This window comes from Triticum aestivum, chromosome 2A, assembly GCF_018294505.1.
Source record: "Triticum aestivum cultivar Chinese Spring chromosome 2A, IWGSC CS RefSeq v2.1, whole genome shotgun sequence".
In the NCBI taxonomy this organism is placed as follows: Eukaryota; Viridiplantae; Streptophyta; class Magnoliopsida; order Poales; family Poaceae; genus Triticum; species Triticum aestivum.
The window spans coordinates 389,483,158-389,500,934 of NC_057797.1; the positions used below are offsets into that span (position 1 = coordinate 389,483,158).

Sequence of the window (17,777 nt, forward strand, 5' to 3'; positions counted from 1 at the left end):
ACTATGGTGTTCCAGGCGGTATTAATTGTAAAACAATTTCCACAATGTCTTAATTGCGTGCCAAAACTCGTAACTCAGATATTCATCTCTATGATCATATCATAGACATTTTATCCTCTTGTCACAATGATCTTCTACTTCACTCTGAAATTACTTGAACCATTCAATAATTCAGACTTGTGTTTCATCAAGAAAATATTCTCAACATCTACCCGAATCATCTGTGAAGTAAGAACATAACGATATTCACTGCATGCCTCAACACTCATTGGACTGCACACATCAAAATGTATTACTTCCAACAAGTTGCTTTCTGGTTCCATTTTACTGAAACCTAGGCTTTCAGTCATCTTGCCCATGTGGTATGATTTGCATGTCTCAAGTGATTCAAAATCAAGTGAGTCCAAACAGTCCATTTGCATGGAGTTTCTTCATGCATATACACCAATAGACATGGTTCGCATGTCTCAAACTTTTCAAAAATGAGTGAGTCCAAAGATCCATCAACATGGAGCTTCTTCATGCGTTTTACACCAATATGACTTACATGGCAGTGCCACAACTACGTGGTACTATCATTACTATCTTATATCTTTTGGCATGAAAATGTGTATCACTACGATCGAGATTCAATAAACCATTCCTTTAGTTGCAAGACCATTGAAGGTATTATTCAAATAAATAGAGTAACCATTATTCTCCTTAAATGAATAACCGTATTGCGATAGACATAATCCAATCATGTCTATGCTCAACGCAAACACCAAATGACAATTATTCAGGTTTAATACTAATCTTGATGGTAGAGGGAGCGTGCGATGTTTGATCACATCAAACTTGGAAACACTTCCAACACATACCGTCAGCTCACCTTTAGCTAGTCTCCGTTTATTCCGTAGCTCTTTTATTTCGAGTTACTAACACTTAGCAACCGAACTGGTATCTTATACCCTGGTGCTACTAGGAGTACTAGTAAAGTACACATTAACATAATGTATATCCAATATACTTCTATCGACCTTGCCAGCCTTCTCATCTACCAAGTATCTAGGGTAATTCCGCTCTAGTGACTATTCCCCTTATCACAGAAGCACTTAGTCTCGGGTTTGGGTTCAACCTTGGGTTTCTTCACTGGAGCAGCAGCTGATTTGTTGTTTCATGAAGTATCCCTTCTTGCCCTCGCCCTTCTTGAAACTAGTGGTTTCACCAACCATCAACAATTGATGCTCCTTCTTGATTTCTACTTTCGCGATGTCAAACAACGCGAATACCTCAATGATCATCATCTCTATCCTTGATATGTTATAGTTCATCACGAAGCTCTAGCAGCTTGGTGGCAATGACTTTGGAGAAACATCACTATCTCATCTGGAAGATCAACTCCCACTCGATTCAAGTGATTGTTGTACTCAGACAATCTGAGTACAAGCTCAACGATTGAGCTTTTCTCCCTTAGTTTGCAGGCTAAGAGACTCGTCGGAGGTCTTACACCTCTTGACGTGGGCACGAGCCTGAAATCCCAATTTCAGCCCTCGAAACAACTCATATGTTTCGCGACGTTCCAAAATCATCTTCGGTGCCTCAACTCTAAACCGTTTATCATTACTGAACTATCACGTAGTTATCAAAAACGTGTATGTACGATGTTCGCAACATCCACAAACGACGTTTGGGGTTCAGCACACTGAGCAGTGCATTAAGGACATAAGCTTTCTACTGTCCGCATAATTGCTACTATCAACTTTCAACTATATTTTCTCTAGGAACATATCTAAACAGTGGAACTAAAGCGCGAGCTTACGACATAATTTGCAAAGGTCTTTTGACTATGTTCAGGATAATTAAGTTCATCTTATGAACTCCCACTCAGATAGACATCCCTCTGGTCATCTAAGTGATTACATGATCCGAGTCAACTAGGCCGTGTCCGATCATCACGTGAGACAGACTAGTCATCATCGGTGAACATCTTCATGTTGATCGTATCTACTATACGACTCATGCTCGACCTTTCGGTCTCCGTGTTCCAAGGCCATGTCTGTACATGCTAGGCTCGTCAAGTTAACCCTAAGTGTATTGCATGTGTAAATCTGTCTTACACCCATTGTATGTGAACGTAAGGATCTATCACACCCGATCATCACGTGGTGCTTCGAAACGACGAACTGTAGCAACGGTGCACAGTTAGGGGAGAACACTTCTTGAAATTGGTGTAAGGGATCATCTTATTTACTACTGTCGTTCTAAGTAAACAAGATGCATAAACATAATAAACATCACATGCAATCAAATAGTGACATGATATGGCCAATATCATTTTGCTCCTTTTGATCTCCATCTTCGGGGCTCCATGATCATCATCGTCACCGGCATGACACCATGATCTCCATCATCATGATCTCCATCATCGTGTCTTCATGAAGTTGTCTCGCCAACTATTACTTCTACTACTATGGCTACCGGTTAGCAATAAAGTAAAGTAATTACATGGCGTTGTTCAATGACACGCAGGTCATACAATAAATTTAAGACAACTCCTATGGCTCCTGCCGGTTGTCATACTCATCGACATGCAAGTCGTGAATCCTATTACAAGAACATGATCAATCTCATACATCACATATATTCATCACATTCTTCTTGGCCATATCACATCACATAGCATACCCTTCAAAAACAAGTTAGACGTCCTCTAATTGTTGTTTGCATGTTTTACGTGGCTGCTATGGGTTTCTAGCAAGAACGTTTCTTACCTACGCAAAACCACAACGTGATATGCCAATTGCTATTTACCCTTCATAAGGACCCTTTTCATCGAATCTGTTCCGACTAAAGTGGGAGAGACTGGCACCCGCTAGCCACCTTATGCACCGAGTGCATGTCAGTCGGTGGAACATGTCTCACGTAAGAGTACGTGTAAGGTCGGTCCGGGCCGCTTCATCCCACAATACTGTCGAAATAAGATTGGACTAGTAACGGTAAACATATTGTACAAAATCAACGCCCACAACTACTTTGTGTTCTACTCGTGCAAAGAATCTACGCAATAGACCTAGCTCATGATGCCACTATTGGGGAACGTAGCAGAAATTCAAAATTTTCCTACGTGTCACCAAGATCTATCTATGGAGAAACCAGCAACGAGGGGAAGGAGAGTGCATCTACATACCCTTGTAGATCGCTAAGCGGAAGCGTTCAAGAGAATGGGGTTGAAGGAGTCGTACTCGTCGTGATCCAAATCACCGGAGATCCTAGTGCCGAACGGATGGCACCTCCGCGTTCAACACACGTACAGCCCGGTGACGTCTCCCATGCCTTGATCCAGCAAGGAAAGAGGGAGAGGTTGAGGAAGACTCCATCCAGCAGCAGCACAACGGCGTGGTGGTGGTGGAGGAGCGTGGCAATCCTGCAGGGCTTCGCCAAGCACCTGCGGGAGAGGAGGAGGTGTCACGGGAGGGAGGGAGGCGCCAGGGCTTCTGGTATGGATGCCCTCCCTCCCTCCACTATATATAGGGGCAAGGGAGAGGGGGGAGGCGCAGCCTTTCCCCTTCCTCCAAGGAAGGGGTGCGGCCAAGAGGGGGGAGGAGTCCATCCTCCCCAAGGCACCTCGGAGGTGCCTTCCCCTTTGAGGACTCTTCCCTCCCCAAGTTTCCTTGGCGCATGGGCCTCTTGGGGCTGGTGCCCTTGGCCCATATAGGCCAAGGCGCACCCCCTACAGCCCATGTGCCCCCCCGGGGCAGGTGGACCCCCCCGGTGTACCCCCGGACCCCTTTCGGCACTCCCGGTACAATACCGATAAAGTGCGAAACTTTTCCGGCGACCAAAACAGGACTTCCCATATATAAATCTTTACCTCCGGACCATTCCGAAACTCCTCGTGACGTCCGGGATCTCATCCGGGACTCCGAACAACATTCGGTAACCACATACAAACTTCCTTTATAACCCTAGCGTCATCGAACCTTAAGTGTGTAGACCCTACGGGTTCGGGAGACATGTAGTCATGACCGAGACGTTCTCCGGTCAATAACCAACAGCGGGATCTGGATACCCATGTTGGCTCCCACATGTTCCACGATGATCTCATCGGATGAACCACGATGTCAAGGACTCAATCGATCCCGTATACAATTCCCTTTATCTAACGGTATTGTACTTGCCCGAGATTCGATCGTCGGTATACCGATACCTTGTTCAATCTCGTTACCGGCAAGTCTCTTTACTTGTTCCATAACACATCATCCCGTGATCAACCCCTTGGTCACATTGTGCACATTCTGATGATGTCCTACCGAGTGGGCCCAGAGATACCTCTCCCTTTACACGGAGTGACAAATCCCAGTCTCGATTCATGCCAACCCAACAGACACTTTCGGAGATACCTGTAATGCACCTTTATAGCCACCCAGTTACGTTGTGACGTTTGGTACACCCAAAGCATTCCTACGGTATCCGGGAGTTGCACAATCTCATGGTCTAAGGAAAAGATACTTGACATTAGAAAAGCTTTAGCATACGAACTACACGATCTTTGTGCTAGGCTTAGGATTGGGTCTTGTCCATCACATCATTCTCCTAATGATGTGATCCCGTTATCAACGACATCCAATGTCCATAGCCAGGAAACCATGACTATCTGTTGATCACAACGAGCTAGTCAACTAGAGGCTCACTAGGGACATATTGTGGTCTATGTATTCACACGTGTATTACGATTTCCGGATAATACAGTTATTGCATGAATAAAAGACTATTATCATGAACAAAGAAATATAATAATAACACTTTTATTATTGCCTCTAGGGCATATTTCCAACAGTTCTTTGCGTTGAAGGTTGACATGATGAAGGCTTACGATCGGGTTGAATGGAGCTAGCTCCACCGATGTTTAAGCAAGTTGGGTTTTGCTCCTGCTTGGATTGAGGCAGTGATGAGATGTGTGACCAATGTTCGATACGCGGTCAGGGTAAATGGGGAGCTCACTGATCCTGTGGTTCCATCCCGAGGTATTCGACAAGGGGATCCAAACGGTCCATACCTATTCCTCTTATGCACAGAAGGATTGTCCTGTCTGCTTTTTCAAAGGGAGAGTTGTGGTGCGCTACATGGGATTCGTAATGGTCGTCAAGGCCCACCTATCTCACACCTCCTATTTGCAGACGATAGCATCTTCTTTGCTAAGAGCGATTCTCAGAGTGTGGATTCATTGGAGGCAGTCCTCAGTTTATACTGCGCTGGGTCGGGCCAATTGATCAATAAGGAGAAATCATCGGTTTTCTTTGGGAGGCACTGCCCGGTTAATGTTAAGAGCAAAGTTAAATCGCAGTTGGGCATCAACAACGAGGCTTTTCAGGATTCCTACCTTGGTATGCCCACCGAGGTTGGGAGATCGCCGACGTGCACTTTCAAGTTCCTACCTGACAGAGCTTGGCAAAACATTCACGGCTGGTCTGATCGGCCTATGTCTAGAGCAGCAACTGAAACTTTGCTAAAGTCAAAAACACAAGCTATTCCGACCTTCATCGCCAGTTGTTTTCGGCTTCCAGTAGCTACGTGTGAAAAGTTCCACCAGATTGTGGCCGATCAATGGTGGGGACGAGAAGATGGGAAAAAGAAAATTCACTGGCGTTCATGGGATTGGCTCTCGACACCTAAGTCCCTTGGGGGCATGGGTTTCCGCGACATGGGGTTGTTCAATCAGGCGATGCTTGGGAAGCAAGGGTGGAGACTTCTTACTGCTCCTCTTTCGCTCTGTGCGCGGGTTTTGAAGGGGAGGTATTTTCCAAATGGTGATTTCTGGAACGCTTCGGCTCCTCGTACAACCTCAGCGACATGGCGTGCGATTCTGCATGGTCGTGATCTTCTGAAGATGGGGATTCAGTGGGGTATTGGGGATGGAAGGAGTACTCACATTTTGACTGGCTATTGGATCCCCTCCATCCCTCCTGCACTTCTCTGGCCTCTTTACCCCATACCTGCTTCAGCCAAAGTCCACTGTTTGCTTGATGAGGAAAGTGGGACTTGGAATGAGGAGTCAGTGAGGGCCTTCTTCTCGGATGATGTGGCCAACAAAATCCTCCAAGTTCCAATCTGCAGCATTGGCAGCTCTGATTTTGCTCGCTGGCCATTTACCAAACTGGGCGAGTACTCTGTTAAGTCTGCCTACAACATGGCGAGGACGTCTGGCTTCCTGACATCCCGCAGCTGCAATGGTAAGGGCCAACACTCCGAGTGGCATTCAGAGGAGAGATTGTGGAAGGAGTTGTGGAAAGTCAAGGCTCCAAACAAAATGAAGATCGTGCTGTGGCGATTTTCTCACAACTGCTTGCCTTCGGGTGAGCAAATGCTTCGACGCCAGGTTCCGACGCGGACCGACTGTTGTTTCTGCGGCCAGTAGGAGAGTGTTGAATATGCACTGCTGTTCTGTGCACACGCTCGAGCAATTTGGGATGTTCTCAAAGGGTCCATGGGGATCAAGCTGTCTCGATCTTCCTTTGCGTTGCCGAGCGTGATGCTACTATAATGACTGTCATCTTTTGGCATATATGGGAGGCACGCAACTCTGCTAGGAATGAACCTGAAGCTTCTCATCCCCAACGCACGGCTGCAAGGGCGCGTGCTTACTTGGAAATGATCTTCCAGCACCTGTACAAGCCTACCTCTGCAACTAGGCGTGAGACCCCTGCTTCCAGCTCCATGTGGTCTCCGCCGCCGCCAGGTACGCTGTTGGTTTCTTCGGACGTTGCTGTTTCACGGGAGCTGGGTAAATCTTGCGCTGGTGTGGTGGTTCTGGACCACTCCGGTCAATGCATAGCTGCTGCTTCTGAACTTCTGAATGGTGTTATTGATCCTGAAGTGGCGGAGGCTTGGGCTCTTCGACGGGCGGCGAGGTTGGTTCGAGATGAGAACTACACTGATGTGATCTTTCACTCGGACTGCCTTTCTGTAGTGCAAAGGCTGAATTCTTCATCCCGTGACCGCTCCTTTGTGGGATCAATTGTTGCTGATATTAAGATGACAACTGGAGCTCTTTCGTCTGTGACTTTCAAGCATGTTCATCGGCATCGCAATGTTTTAGCTCATGTATTAGCTAGATCTAGTTTGAACTCTTCGAGTCTATGTATTTTTCATTCTGCTCCGGATTGTATCCGGAAGACTCTTTGTAACTTGTTTGCTTAATCAATAAATGCCGACGTTCTCTCTCTCAAAAAAAGGGCGCACTTATGGAATCTGGAATGGATAAGTACCCGGGGTTTCACCTTCCTTTTATAGTTTCCCTGGTGGACAAATTTCAGGTCAGGTCAATTTTGAGAGCACCCACTTACAAAATCCTCTCAAACATGTAAGCATGTCACCTCATGGTGCAACATGCATGAAAAAGACTCACCTCAACATGCAAATATGGATGATAATTTGAACTCTATTACGCTGTTTATATTTGTTTAATATTTTATATCTATATATTAATCAAAGGGAATTGTAATTTCCGAACGTTCTCACCTTGTCGATAGATCCGAACGAGTCGATCGGCTCTAGCGCTCCACCTTCCGCCCGCTTTTCATTTTTCGCAAAAAAATGAGCAGCAGTGAGATCCGATCCTTGCACCTGCTGTGTGCATTCTCCTACCGGTAACCAACCCAGCTAACTCTTTTCTGTGCTAAATGGCATGTTACATATTCTTTTATCGTATAACTTCTCCTTTGCATCTACACCAAAAAAAATAGAAAATAAATTAGATGTGTGTGTGGGGTGCCTTTGGACTCGTACCTGAGTATCTCGTAACTAAGCTATGGCCCATTAACCAGCTCACTTAAATTACTTTTGTTGTCTTACCCCCCAATTTCATGCTTTTAAATAGCATGTTGGGTACAGTAGGCAGTTTTCATATATAGTATTAAAAACACTATTTTGTCTCTCCATTATAGTAGTAGGTCTCGTTGTCTTGTTTCCATCTACCATTCTTAAGAAGTTGCTCCCCACTACTTCCTATTCTCTCATCATGCACACCGTCCACATCATCGATGTGCCACATCGTTGCAAGCTGTCCATGTCATCAAATAGGTCCATATATTAAATCGATTTCAGTTCCTTAAAAAAAATTAAAACGATTTCTTCTTCTCTGTACCGACGCTTCATCCCACTCTTTTAACATGGAAGACGAAACCAGGGCCTCTCCATCTTCCATCCACTATCCCATAGGCCCTTCATCTCTCACATGAGCCCTTTGCTCCATGTCCATATAATGAGCGTGCTCTCGGGTCTCTCAAATTTCAATCCATCGAGCCCTCTCTCCATCCAGAAAAAATCCAGTCCTTTCCAGGTGGTTGTGGCGGCTATGTGGCAATCGCCTCTCTCCTGCTTCGGAACGATCGCCGGTCTGCCTCGGCTCCGGCCTCACACCACCGTCGTCCAGCAAAAGAAAAATACACTCAGCCATGAAACCAACGAGAACATGCGAGAGAAGGGGGGGAGGGGAGGAGAGGATCTGGGTCGGGATCCCAGGCGATGCCGATGGCGAGGAGATCTTCGGGGCGCGGCGGCGGCGGGCCGGGGGTGGAGGTCACGATGGTGATGGAGCTGGCGGCGGCGGAAGACAACGTAATCATCATCAACCGCCCCGACCAAGCTGGCCTCGGCTGCAACCTCTACATCAACATCTCGAGTTCGACCTTCGCATCTCCCACACCGGTGATCCCCTTCACATCCTGTCCGGAAGTTACATAAGTTACTGTATTACCTATGTTCCCGCTGCACCATTCTCGCGTCTCTGAAGTTACTGTATGCACGTTGTTAATCAGTAGCAGCGGTTCAATCATAAGCATAAACAAAAACTGGCAAGATGTTGTAACCTGTTCTACAGAAACCTTGTCCTGTTGCTGATGGACTCCGACTCTGGCTGCTGGTCCAGTTGCCTTCGACAGCTCTCCCGCACCTTGGTTCGCTCTCGCCCGGACAACCGACCCGGGTCTCCTTTCGGCCACAGAGGAACAACCTGGTAGCGAATATTATTAGGAGTCCTTTTGCTTCAAGACCTGAACAGACCAACAATTGCAAGGGCTTCAATCTGATGTGTTGTACCACACGGTATTCCTCTACCTGCGTATTCCCACGAATCCTATTTCTTCCATACATATGTGCCTTTCAGGATTCGCTTCTACTATTTTTGTTATGTTTAGCCTTCTGCCATCTAATGCATGGCGTGTTAATCCTTCTTTATATCTTGCAGCAATCAATAATGCATGTTACATCGGTTGGTTTTTTCAGTTACATTTATGCGGAAACTATCTGATTGAGTTTAGCTGATGGCTACAAAATGTGGGATTATTTCTGACAGTAGGGTGCTTCAATATCTGCATCTTACAATTTGTTGCAATGCTAATGGCTACATGACGTGCCATTATTTCTGTATCTCTTTGTTCCAACTGTTCCAGTGTAATGTGATGATGGATTAAATATAGTACGGTACAATAGCTTGGCATGGAAAAATGAACAGGTAGCTTTTTCAGTCCGAGACAACTACCCTCTTTGGTGATTTAGAGTTATAAATTTTATATATTTCTCTATTGTTCCTATGAAGAGTAGATGATGACGCTGTTCCAAACAACAAAATAAAAGAAGCAGGCATTAGCTTTTGTTCTGCCCAGGTTAAATTTTGAACCAGGATTGACTTTATCCTACATTAACAATTCCTCCCTGTTTTAGTTAGTGCAATTCCAAGTTAGTTATTCCAGGAATATCTGCATGGATTATACTCTATACCATCTCAGAATCTTTATTCATAAGAAATAGTGTGAAGCTAGCAACTTAGGCTAAGGTGTGAAAAGATTGTCTAATTTACCTACTCTACTGGTGCTGGATCACGCTTTTAAAAAATGGTACACCATTATTGCATTTGTACTTCAAACTCAAAATTTTACAGAGGCAAAGCACTGCGTTCTTGGCAAGAGATTACCCTTTTAACTCTTGCTCTATTACTCGATATATGTTCATGTATTTATCTGAGAGTTCTTTAGAAATATACTAGTAAGCTTGCACGTGCAACACACGTCTTAATTGCCACAAAATAATTATGAAAATAGTTGTCTAGTTTTACATAGTTTTTTTATCTACACATGTTTCTTCTTTTTGTGAATTTTTTTAATCTACACATGTTTCTTCTTTTTGCGAAAATTATCTACACATGTTTCACTAAATAATAGTGTTTTTAGTAGAAGAAAAAACTAATTCACAAGGACAAATGAAGAAGGTGCAAATAATATTAAAGATTAATAAATGTATGTAACAAGTGACCGTATGTCCAAGTCTACAGTTTGCGTGTCTGATTGAAGTCAATCAAAAGTATATAACACATGTATACTAAAGAGGAAATGGTATAAAAATATAAAATTATCTTGTAGTACGATAATATTTCATACACCACAATATGCTTCTTTTTTATCATTATTACCATAAAGAAAAATCAGTAAAAGGATACGACAATGACACTCAATGCCATTCATAATAGACTCATAGTAAATTCTCAAAAAAAAAATCATAGTAATCATATCGTTCAGTGCACGTATTGACTGATATAGCTAAAGCTAAGAGTATTTAAAGCAAGAAAAAATTAGGACATAGAATGGTTTCACTTTGTTGCTTTCCATTGGACGGCCAAAAGGGCATGGCCTTACTCCTTTGACGTGCATCTTTGATGGCCTTACAAAATGTTCTTAACAGAAAAATGTTCCCATTCAAATAAAAATAAAGAATGTCACATGTTCCCTATTTAAACAAGAATAACACATGTTCTTTGCTAGAAATCATGCGTGCAATGTTGGCCAAAAGTATAGTATGAGCAATACCATCAACAAGTACGAGGGGATAAAGAGTGAGCAAACCAAATACATAATAATGTGAATTGCAAGTGGTAACTGTCTCCAGTAAGTTTGAATTGTAATTGGTAATACTCTCTGCAACATGTCCTCTGGCACCTTGCAATAGAAAATATGGCATGTATATTCACATTCATATGAAAAGCTATGGAAACTGAAAACACACCAAAATAATGCACAATCTGGATGTATTGGTTTTTGTTTTCACATTTTGCTTCCCAGCACAAGTACCAGACAGGAAGATTCAGATACATGCAAAACGGCTTCTGTGTGCACATATGCCTTGAATGGTAAAAAAAAATATAGACCTGATTCCTAGAAAGGAAGAACGCAGTGAGGACACAAATAAAAATGAATGTTGAGAATAGAAACAAATATAAGAATAGGCTTTCAGCGAAAGTTGTATTCTTGTAGAAATTTTGCTGAGCCTTAGATAGTCCATCACTATAGTAAATGTGGACATAAAGTGCAAGCCATAGAAGATACATTGTGCTGGTCGGGTTGTGATCAATCAAATCACCGAATCAAAAAATATATCAGCCTGTGAACACTGCCTGTTACAGCTTGGCAGGCACAGATGCACAACTTTCTACCAGTATTTGCAAAGGTGCACTCGCAAAAGGTCAACAACTGTTTTTGATCAGGTGTACTAAAAAACACTTAATAATTTAGCTGCTCTAGTTGCATAGATATCAACAATATGGAATAAAAGGAGTCTAGAATTTCAACAAATGATACAAAGCATTTGGGAGAATGCAAGCCACTGACTCTTGTTATGAGTCAAGAAATTTAGCTGATCATTTTTTCTTGTCGTGGACTGGGATGTTGCATTCTCGGAACACTGGCATGTTTTCTATTTGTTTTCAGATATTATATATACCCTATCAACTCAAACTCGATTTTGCATTTTTTTAATTCAAATTGTTTTTATCTGAGTTGCAGAAGAGTGATTGACATGTTGTCAAGCAATATGACCAAAGTTCCTTTGAGCAATCGTCATAACACACTCCACTTGTGTTCCAACTTCCAAGTAATTCCAAATGTTACCTCCAGTTCAACTCCAATTAAGCTGCAGTTGCATTCTTCCAAGAATGGCTGCATCCACATAAAGAAAAGGCATTAGAAAGATTGGATCACTGACTTCTATAAAATAGATCTACACGCTTTGATGTATGCTGTTATGTGAGGAACATAAACCTGAATGGAAAATTGGAGAAACAATAGTAAAAAATAGTTCCAGTCAAAGGTCCACTTCTCATCCCATTGAGCAGATTTCAATAAAAAGTAATGGAAACATTAAAAAAAAGAGAATTAGAAACATAAAGTAGAAATTCACCTGCTCAACACTATGCATGAAATATTTGTTAAGAATACGGCGCATGAAATATTTGTTAGGAATATGCATAAGCTAAACCAATGCCAAATTCTACCATGTGGCATGGACTATGGTGTCGCGCAACACTTTCAACTTTGATGTGAGGATAATACTGACCTAGAAACTGTAGGATGAAGTTTAGCCATTGGATAGAGAATGGATCCAAATATCAATGGAAATGCTGCTCCAATCGGAATCTCGGCCAGCATCTTAGAAGAGAGATATGGTCCTAGTGCATAGGAACCCTTTGCACGTTCCTGTCAACTATAGCTCGTTCTTTCGGGAAAACCCCCACCGTCTTTGTCAGAGCAGCCATTGCTGTGTTTATGGCAGCCACCTAACTCATGAAATGAAAGAAAACAGACAGTTATAAGATATGAGGAGGTGCTCAGGCATTTTTTAGAGAAACTGTTCTTTAAGAAAAAATGGGAACAGTTATAAGATAAATCAAATATCAGAATGTGTTTGTTCCATAGATTCAAGACATTCTACCTGAAGAAGTCCCATCCTATCTTGTATGGAAGTTTGAGTTTTCCCCATTCGCCAGAACACTGATCCAAATATAATTGTTGAAGTAACATACATTCTTGCTCTCACTTTGTTTGTTGGTCCATCACAAAAAGCCTGAAATACTTCTCAGAATCAACTAATAGATAGTCAATCTTCAGGTAAACAACCATTTAGATTTCAGGCAGCTAAGCTCAGGTAAATTACTTGGTTTACTTACACATTTCATGCAGTAGTTACATGTTGCAGCTACATCAGCCACAGAGTTGGTGAAAGCACAACATGCCACCAAGTGTCAACTTACAGTAAATATTGAAAAGATAGATCCCCTGAATTTGCTACAGTATAGGTCCGGTTTATTTTAAGCTAAACACACACGCCAAAATAACCTATCAACGAATTTCAAGGCAGAAGTAGGAAAAAAGCTGGAAGACACTATCAGACAAGGCTCCGTGAAAAACATGCATCCATGCTCTCTTGAATATCAAACGAAATTGTCTCCACCAACCACGTCTTTGCTTGCTAGTGGACTTCTGAGCAGGTTTGGTAGAAAATTCAGAGCCCTCCGACTGTGTTACTGGACTGTTAAATTCAGTAATTAGAACCTTATTTGCAAAATCATCAATTAGGTTCTCAATCCTTTTATGTGATGACTGTACACTTTCAGCTGAGCTATAATCAGTGGAAATGAGATCAGCCAAGAACTCAGCGGGGTTCTCATGACCTGGGCATTGGTACCTAATGAAGTAAACAAACTCAAGTTAGTAATCAGTAATAGTACAAGTGCAGAATAAGATATGGGCTGAAAACAAAGCAGTTAAAATAGGCGTGAGTTATGTTCCACGGAGTAAACAGCTAAAAATAACTGTGCAAAAATTCCAGCATCGTGAATGTTCGATTTCAGGGCTCTCCTAACAAGGATACATATAGTCAAATGATAAATTACTTAAGCTTGAAGCAAGTGTGAAAAATCAGACGTACAATACAACCTGAACTGCTGAAAACATGAAGGACCAATGTATGTCTATGGATGGAGTACTTCCCTGTATGCCTACTTATGTAACAATTGCTTCAGTACCGTGTTGGCCACATGAATAATACTAAAATGTTGACACATCACCATATCCATCATCCATGTGTATAACAATCGATCGTGACATGCTACAGTGTCAAATACAAAATGACTGAGATGTGTTACCAAAATCCAATCTATGCCTGGTATTACTTAGCCCTGCTAACTATATTATAAATTAAATAAGTGCAGTACATACATTTGAGATATGTGGAAATCATGTAAAATATTATGTTTTAGAGAACACCAAATGACAGATAGGAATGTAAGTGATGACAGAATAACAACCCTAATGACGCAAAGTATTTTAGAGGTTCTTCTTTTGCCGGCCCCATATATACAACTTCTCCCTCTGAGAGTAGCACAATGTCATCACATTTGCTATAGACTGAGCCTCTCGGCTGGTGTATAGAGCATATGACCGTGTGCCCATCTTCTGCAAGCTGTCTAAGGGTCTCCATCACCTTCTCTGACTGGAATGCATCAAGGCCTAAAAGAGAGTAACAAACATACACAAAGTTCATGTGCTATCAGTTCATATTTTACAGCTGGCATACCAAGCTATTAAAAAGAACTCTAGCTAATATTCAGGAGAGGGTCTCAGGAGAAAAGGCTAATCCATGTGAAAGTTCAACAATTCAACAAGGGATCCCACCTAAAAACGGAAAGTTGCAAGAACAGTGTGTCTCATTTTTCTTCACGGGACTGTGGGTGATACTTTGGTGGATTGTCTTGCTTGAGAAACAAACTCGAGAATTAAATTGATAAAATGATGGTTAACATAAAACGTAGACAACTGCAGTTGTGAGGTAATCAGGAAAAGATGCAAGCAGGTCACATACCAGGCCAGTGACTGTAGACAACCTCCCAGGCTTATTGGCCTATCTGTTTTCCTCACAAGATCCACATAATCACTTCACTGAGCCAAGAAATGGGATCACTTAGTGATAGTTAAACATGATTTCCTGATCATCAGCTCACTTGTTAGGTTAAAAATATATATAAAGATGGTTATTAGATCAGCATGCCTTGTTTCTTGCAATATTGGTGGCAGATGGAGGCTGATACTTGTGATGTGCAGTTAAATGATTTAATCATTTAAGGGAGATTTGATTTGATGCCTCTGACTGACTATATCAGGCAATGGATACTGAATAATCGCATCATACTTTGAGATAGCAGTAAGGTTAATACTTTAGCTTATTTACCAAATTACATTACTTGCAAAATATTTACCTATTTACAACAGGAAATCGTATATGTATCAGTATTGATGGAGCTAACATTAAACAGTATAATCAACATGTCTAGCTCAGAGCCCTCTTCCTATCATTCCATGATATACATGCTTTTATCCTGAAGTTTGCATCTACTTCGCTATGTCTATTCAGATCAACTTAAGGTTCTGGGAGTAATCAATAGTAAAGTTGGCGGTGTAGAAAAACCAGGATCATATGTATACGTTCAATTTCAGACCACAACATGGCCTACAAGGAGGGAATTAGCTAGGCAACGGAAGAAGCCTGAAAGGTAATCTTGATTAATTCTAAAATAGCAAACCATGATGGATGCCGGTGAGCTGCCTAAATGAACATAAACATTGTTCATCACAAAAATTCAGAAATTTGTCATTCACTAATGGAGCACACACATGCCAGGGATGTTAAAGAAATGGGGAACATCGTACATCATTAGAAATATTCATGCAATATTGAGAAGCTCAATTATTAAATGGTGCAAACAAAGTAAGCAGAATCTCAAGTAAATATGAATATGTGACGAAAAGGACCTTAGATGTTGCAGATGTTGATGAGTGGCAATATTCTGTACCTGTAGAAATAAAGTATGCGTAGTTAGGGAGGAAGAGGAAACTGAATTTTTTTTCATTCTGTCAAAATTATATATTTTAAAATGTCATTCAGTTTTGCCGCATATGGTTTTTATGTAAACTTTTGAATGTTGAAACATATGTTTCATGAATCTTGAAACATATTAGCTTGCACAATTTTTTTTTAAAAAGTACTAAATTATTTTCCCGTATAAAATTTAAGAAAGTGATAGCAGCAGACTGGTTAAGAGTAGAGGCTTCAGAAGATGTTGCAGAGGTGTGGAAGAAGGTAATACTCAAAAATAGAATTTTTTAGGTCAAATCAAGTTGCATCTCTAACTGGAGATGAAAGGTTTAATGTCATGAGTGTACCAAGCAGAGAGCATCTATTTTGCAAGCAGAGAGGCTGCAGGGTGCCTTTTATGCATTCAACAGAAGGACTAAGTAGATGCATCCTTTTTCACCTCCTATATTCACCATCCGCCTCTCCCATTTCCTCTCTCCACTGCCTCCTCTCAACCCATCCCGGTAAGCCCCACCTTCGCCTCGTCGATGCATACGGCCTTTGCATCACGGTGCGCAAACCTTCATGATCTAAATAGATCTACCTTTCATGTCAATATATAATGCTTGCTCACAGCCCATGACTCAATCTCTTGAAACAACAAAACACGTGGGTTTTAAAAAAAATTAATTGAAACTACAATGTGGTATTTTTTAACTCAAACTACAATGTGCAGATTATATATTTAGATTATTTAGATTATATATTTGAGTAGTTGTGACAAAACAAAACATCGCTGCCGATACTATTGTGGATAACCCAATATAGCAAAACTTTGGCCTCCTTTCCTGTAGTTAGGCAACTTCAGGAGCATATCAACACAATGGGATGGGAAGGTAAGCAACAAAACTTCAAATGTCTGAGTTGCTTGGACTACAATTTATGAAATCCTCACTAATTCAATATGTCCTCATAAACTGTAACCCTTTTAGCGCTGAGTGTGGCATTGGCGTTGGATCATGATAATTCACATACGGCAATTGTTCCAGAATAATTGTTCCTGTTGTGTGGAAGAATCATGTATGTATGCACTAAAATAATCATAACCAGAAGGATCATGTATGTATCAGATTATCTTGTGTGGAAAGAACAGAACCACAAGCATGTTGTTCAAACAATGCACACTTGAATGTAAAGAAAACTTACTGGCTCAGATGAGATCGTTGGCGGCAGAGGAGGAGCAGAGGAAGGCGGGCGGCGGAGAATAGGATCGGTGGGCGGAGGGCGAGGATGTACAGACTGAAGCGAAAAACGATGCAGATGAAGGAAAGATTCACCAGGTTGAACAAGCCTTGGAGTGGTCAGTACAAAACTGGAGCCTGACGATTGCTATGTATGTATCTAGCCTCTACAATTTTCATGAATAGAGACAAAGTTCAGAAGATGTTGGTACAGAGCAAAAACACAGAGTTGAGATGAGCAAACAGTGTTGTGTGTCACGCATCCAAGCAAGCATGCATCTAAAAATTTCAGTTTTCTCACACCCACCAAGTACTAATAAATTAAATGAAGTTGTATGTAGATTCGCAGAAATCCCTCCCTGCTGTGACCTGACCTGCGTGCATCTGTTGTCTCAAGAGCAGAGCATCGGTGGTCTTCCGTTCCGTTGCAGGTGCTGCACCTGCGTGCATCTGCATCAGGGAGGGAGGGTGTGAGTGAGGGGAGCCGCCAAATCCAAAACAATCAAGTCCAGTTGGGAGAGGAGAAGAGGGACCTTGACGACATCCAGGCATTCCATGGCGGCTGCAAACGGCGGCGGAGGCTTGGCCGTGGAGCGGCGGCGGAGGCTTGACCGTGGATGGGCGGGCGGCGGCCGGCGGCGAAGGCCCGACCATGCTCTGGTCGTTGGGAGGAGGAGGTGCGGGGTGTGGGAAAGGTCGTCGTGTGGGGGTTCGTGCGTGCGTGCGGTGGGCAAAGGTCGTGGTGCGGTGGGTTTTTTGGGAACGGGTTAATACAATGACATTGGTGGGTAATTAAAGTATAAAACGTGTTTGATGTTTTAGAGGAATTAGTAAACGTGCACGTGCAACGTACATATTCATTAACACATAAATTGTACT

At 42.3% G+C, this 17,777-nt stretch overlaps 1 long non-coding RNA gene across 24 annotated transcripts; it reads right to left on the bottom strand.

Moving 5' to 3' along the window:
* Nucleotides 1–8,551: 8,551 nt before the first annotated feature.
* Nucleotides 8,552–17,667, bottom strand: LOC123188760 (uncharacterized). Of its 24 annotated transcripts, none has more exons than XR_006495164.1 (10): nucleotides 17,432–17,667; nucleotides 17,273–17,348; nucleotides 16,864–17,065; nucleotides 15,615–15,655; nucleotides 14,668–14,744; nucleotides 14,114–14,315; nucleotides 12,739–13,491; nucleotides 12,364–12,583; nucleotides 8,850–11,966; nucleotides 8,552–8,776 (listed from the first exon to the last, which is right to left on the bottom strand). It is a non-coding gene; the product is annotated as an uncharacterized lncRNA (long non-coding RNA). The 24 variants fall into 24 exon arrangements; XR_006495185.1 differs by lacking the exon at nucleotides 8,552–8,776 and adding an exon at nucleotides 14,481–14,560 and having other exon boundaries at nucleotides 10,710–11,966; nucleotides 16,118–17,065; nucleotides 17,432–17,660; XR_006495175.1 differs by lacking the exon at nucleotides 8,552–8,776 and having other exon boundaries at nucleotides 10,710–10,970; nucleotides 11,919–11,966; nucleotides 12,069–12,583; nucleotides 17,432–17,651.
* Between the last annotated feature and the right edge of the window lie 110 nt (nucleotides 17,668–17,777).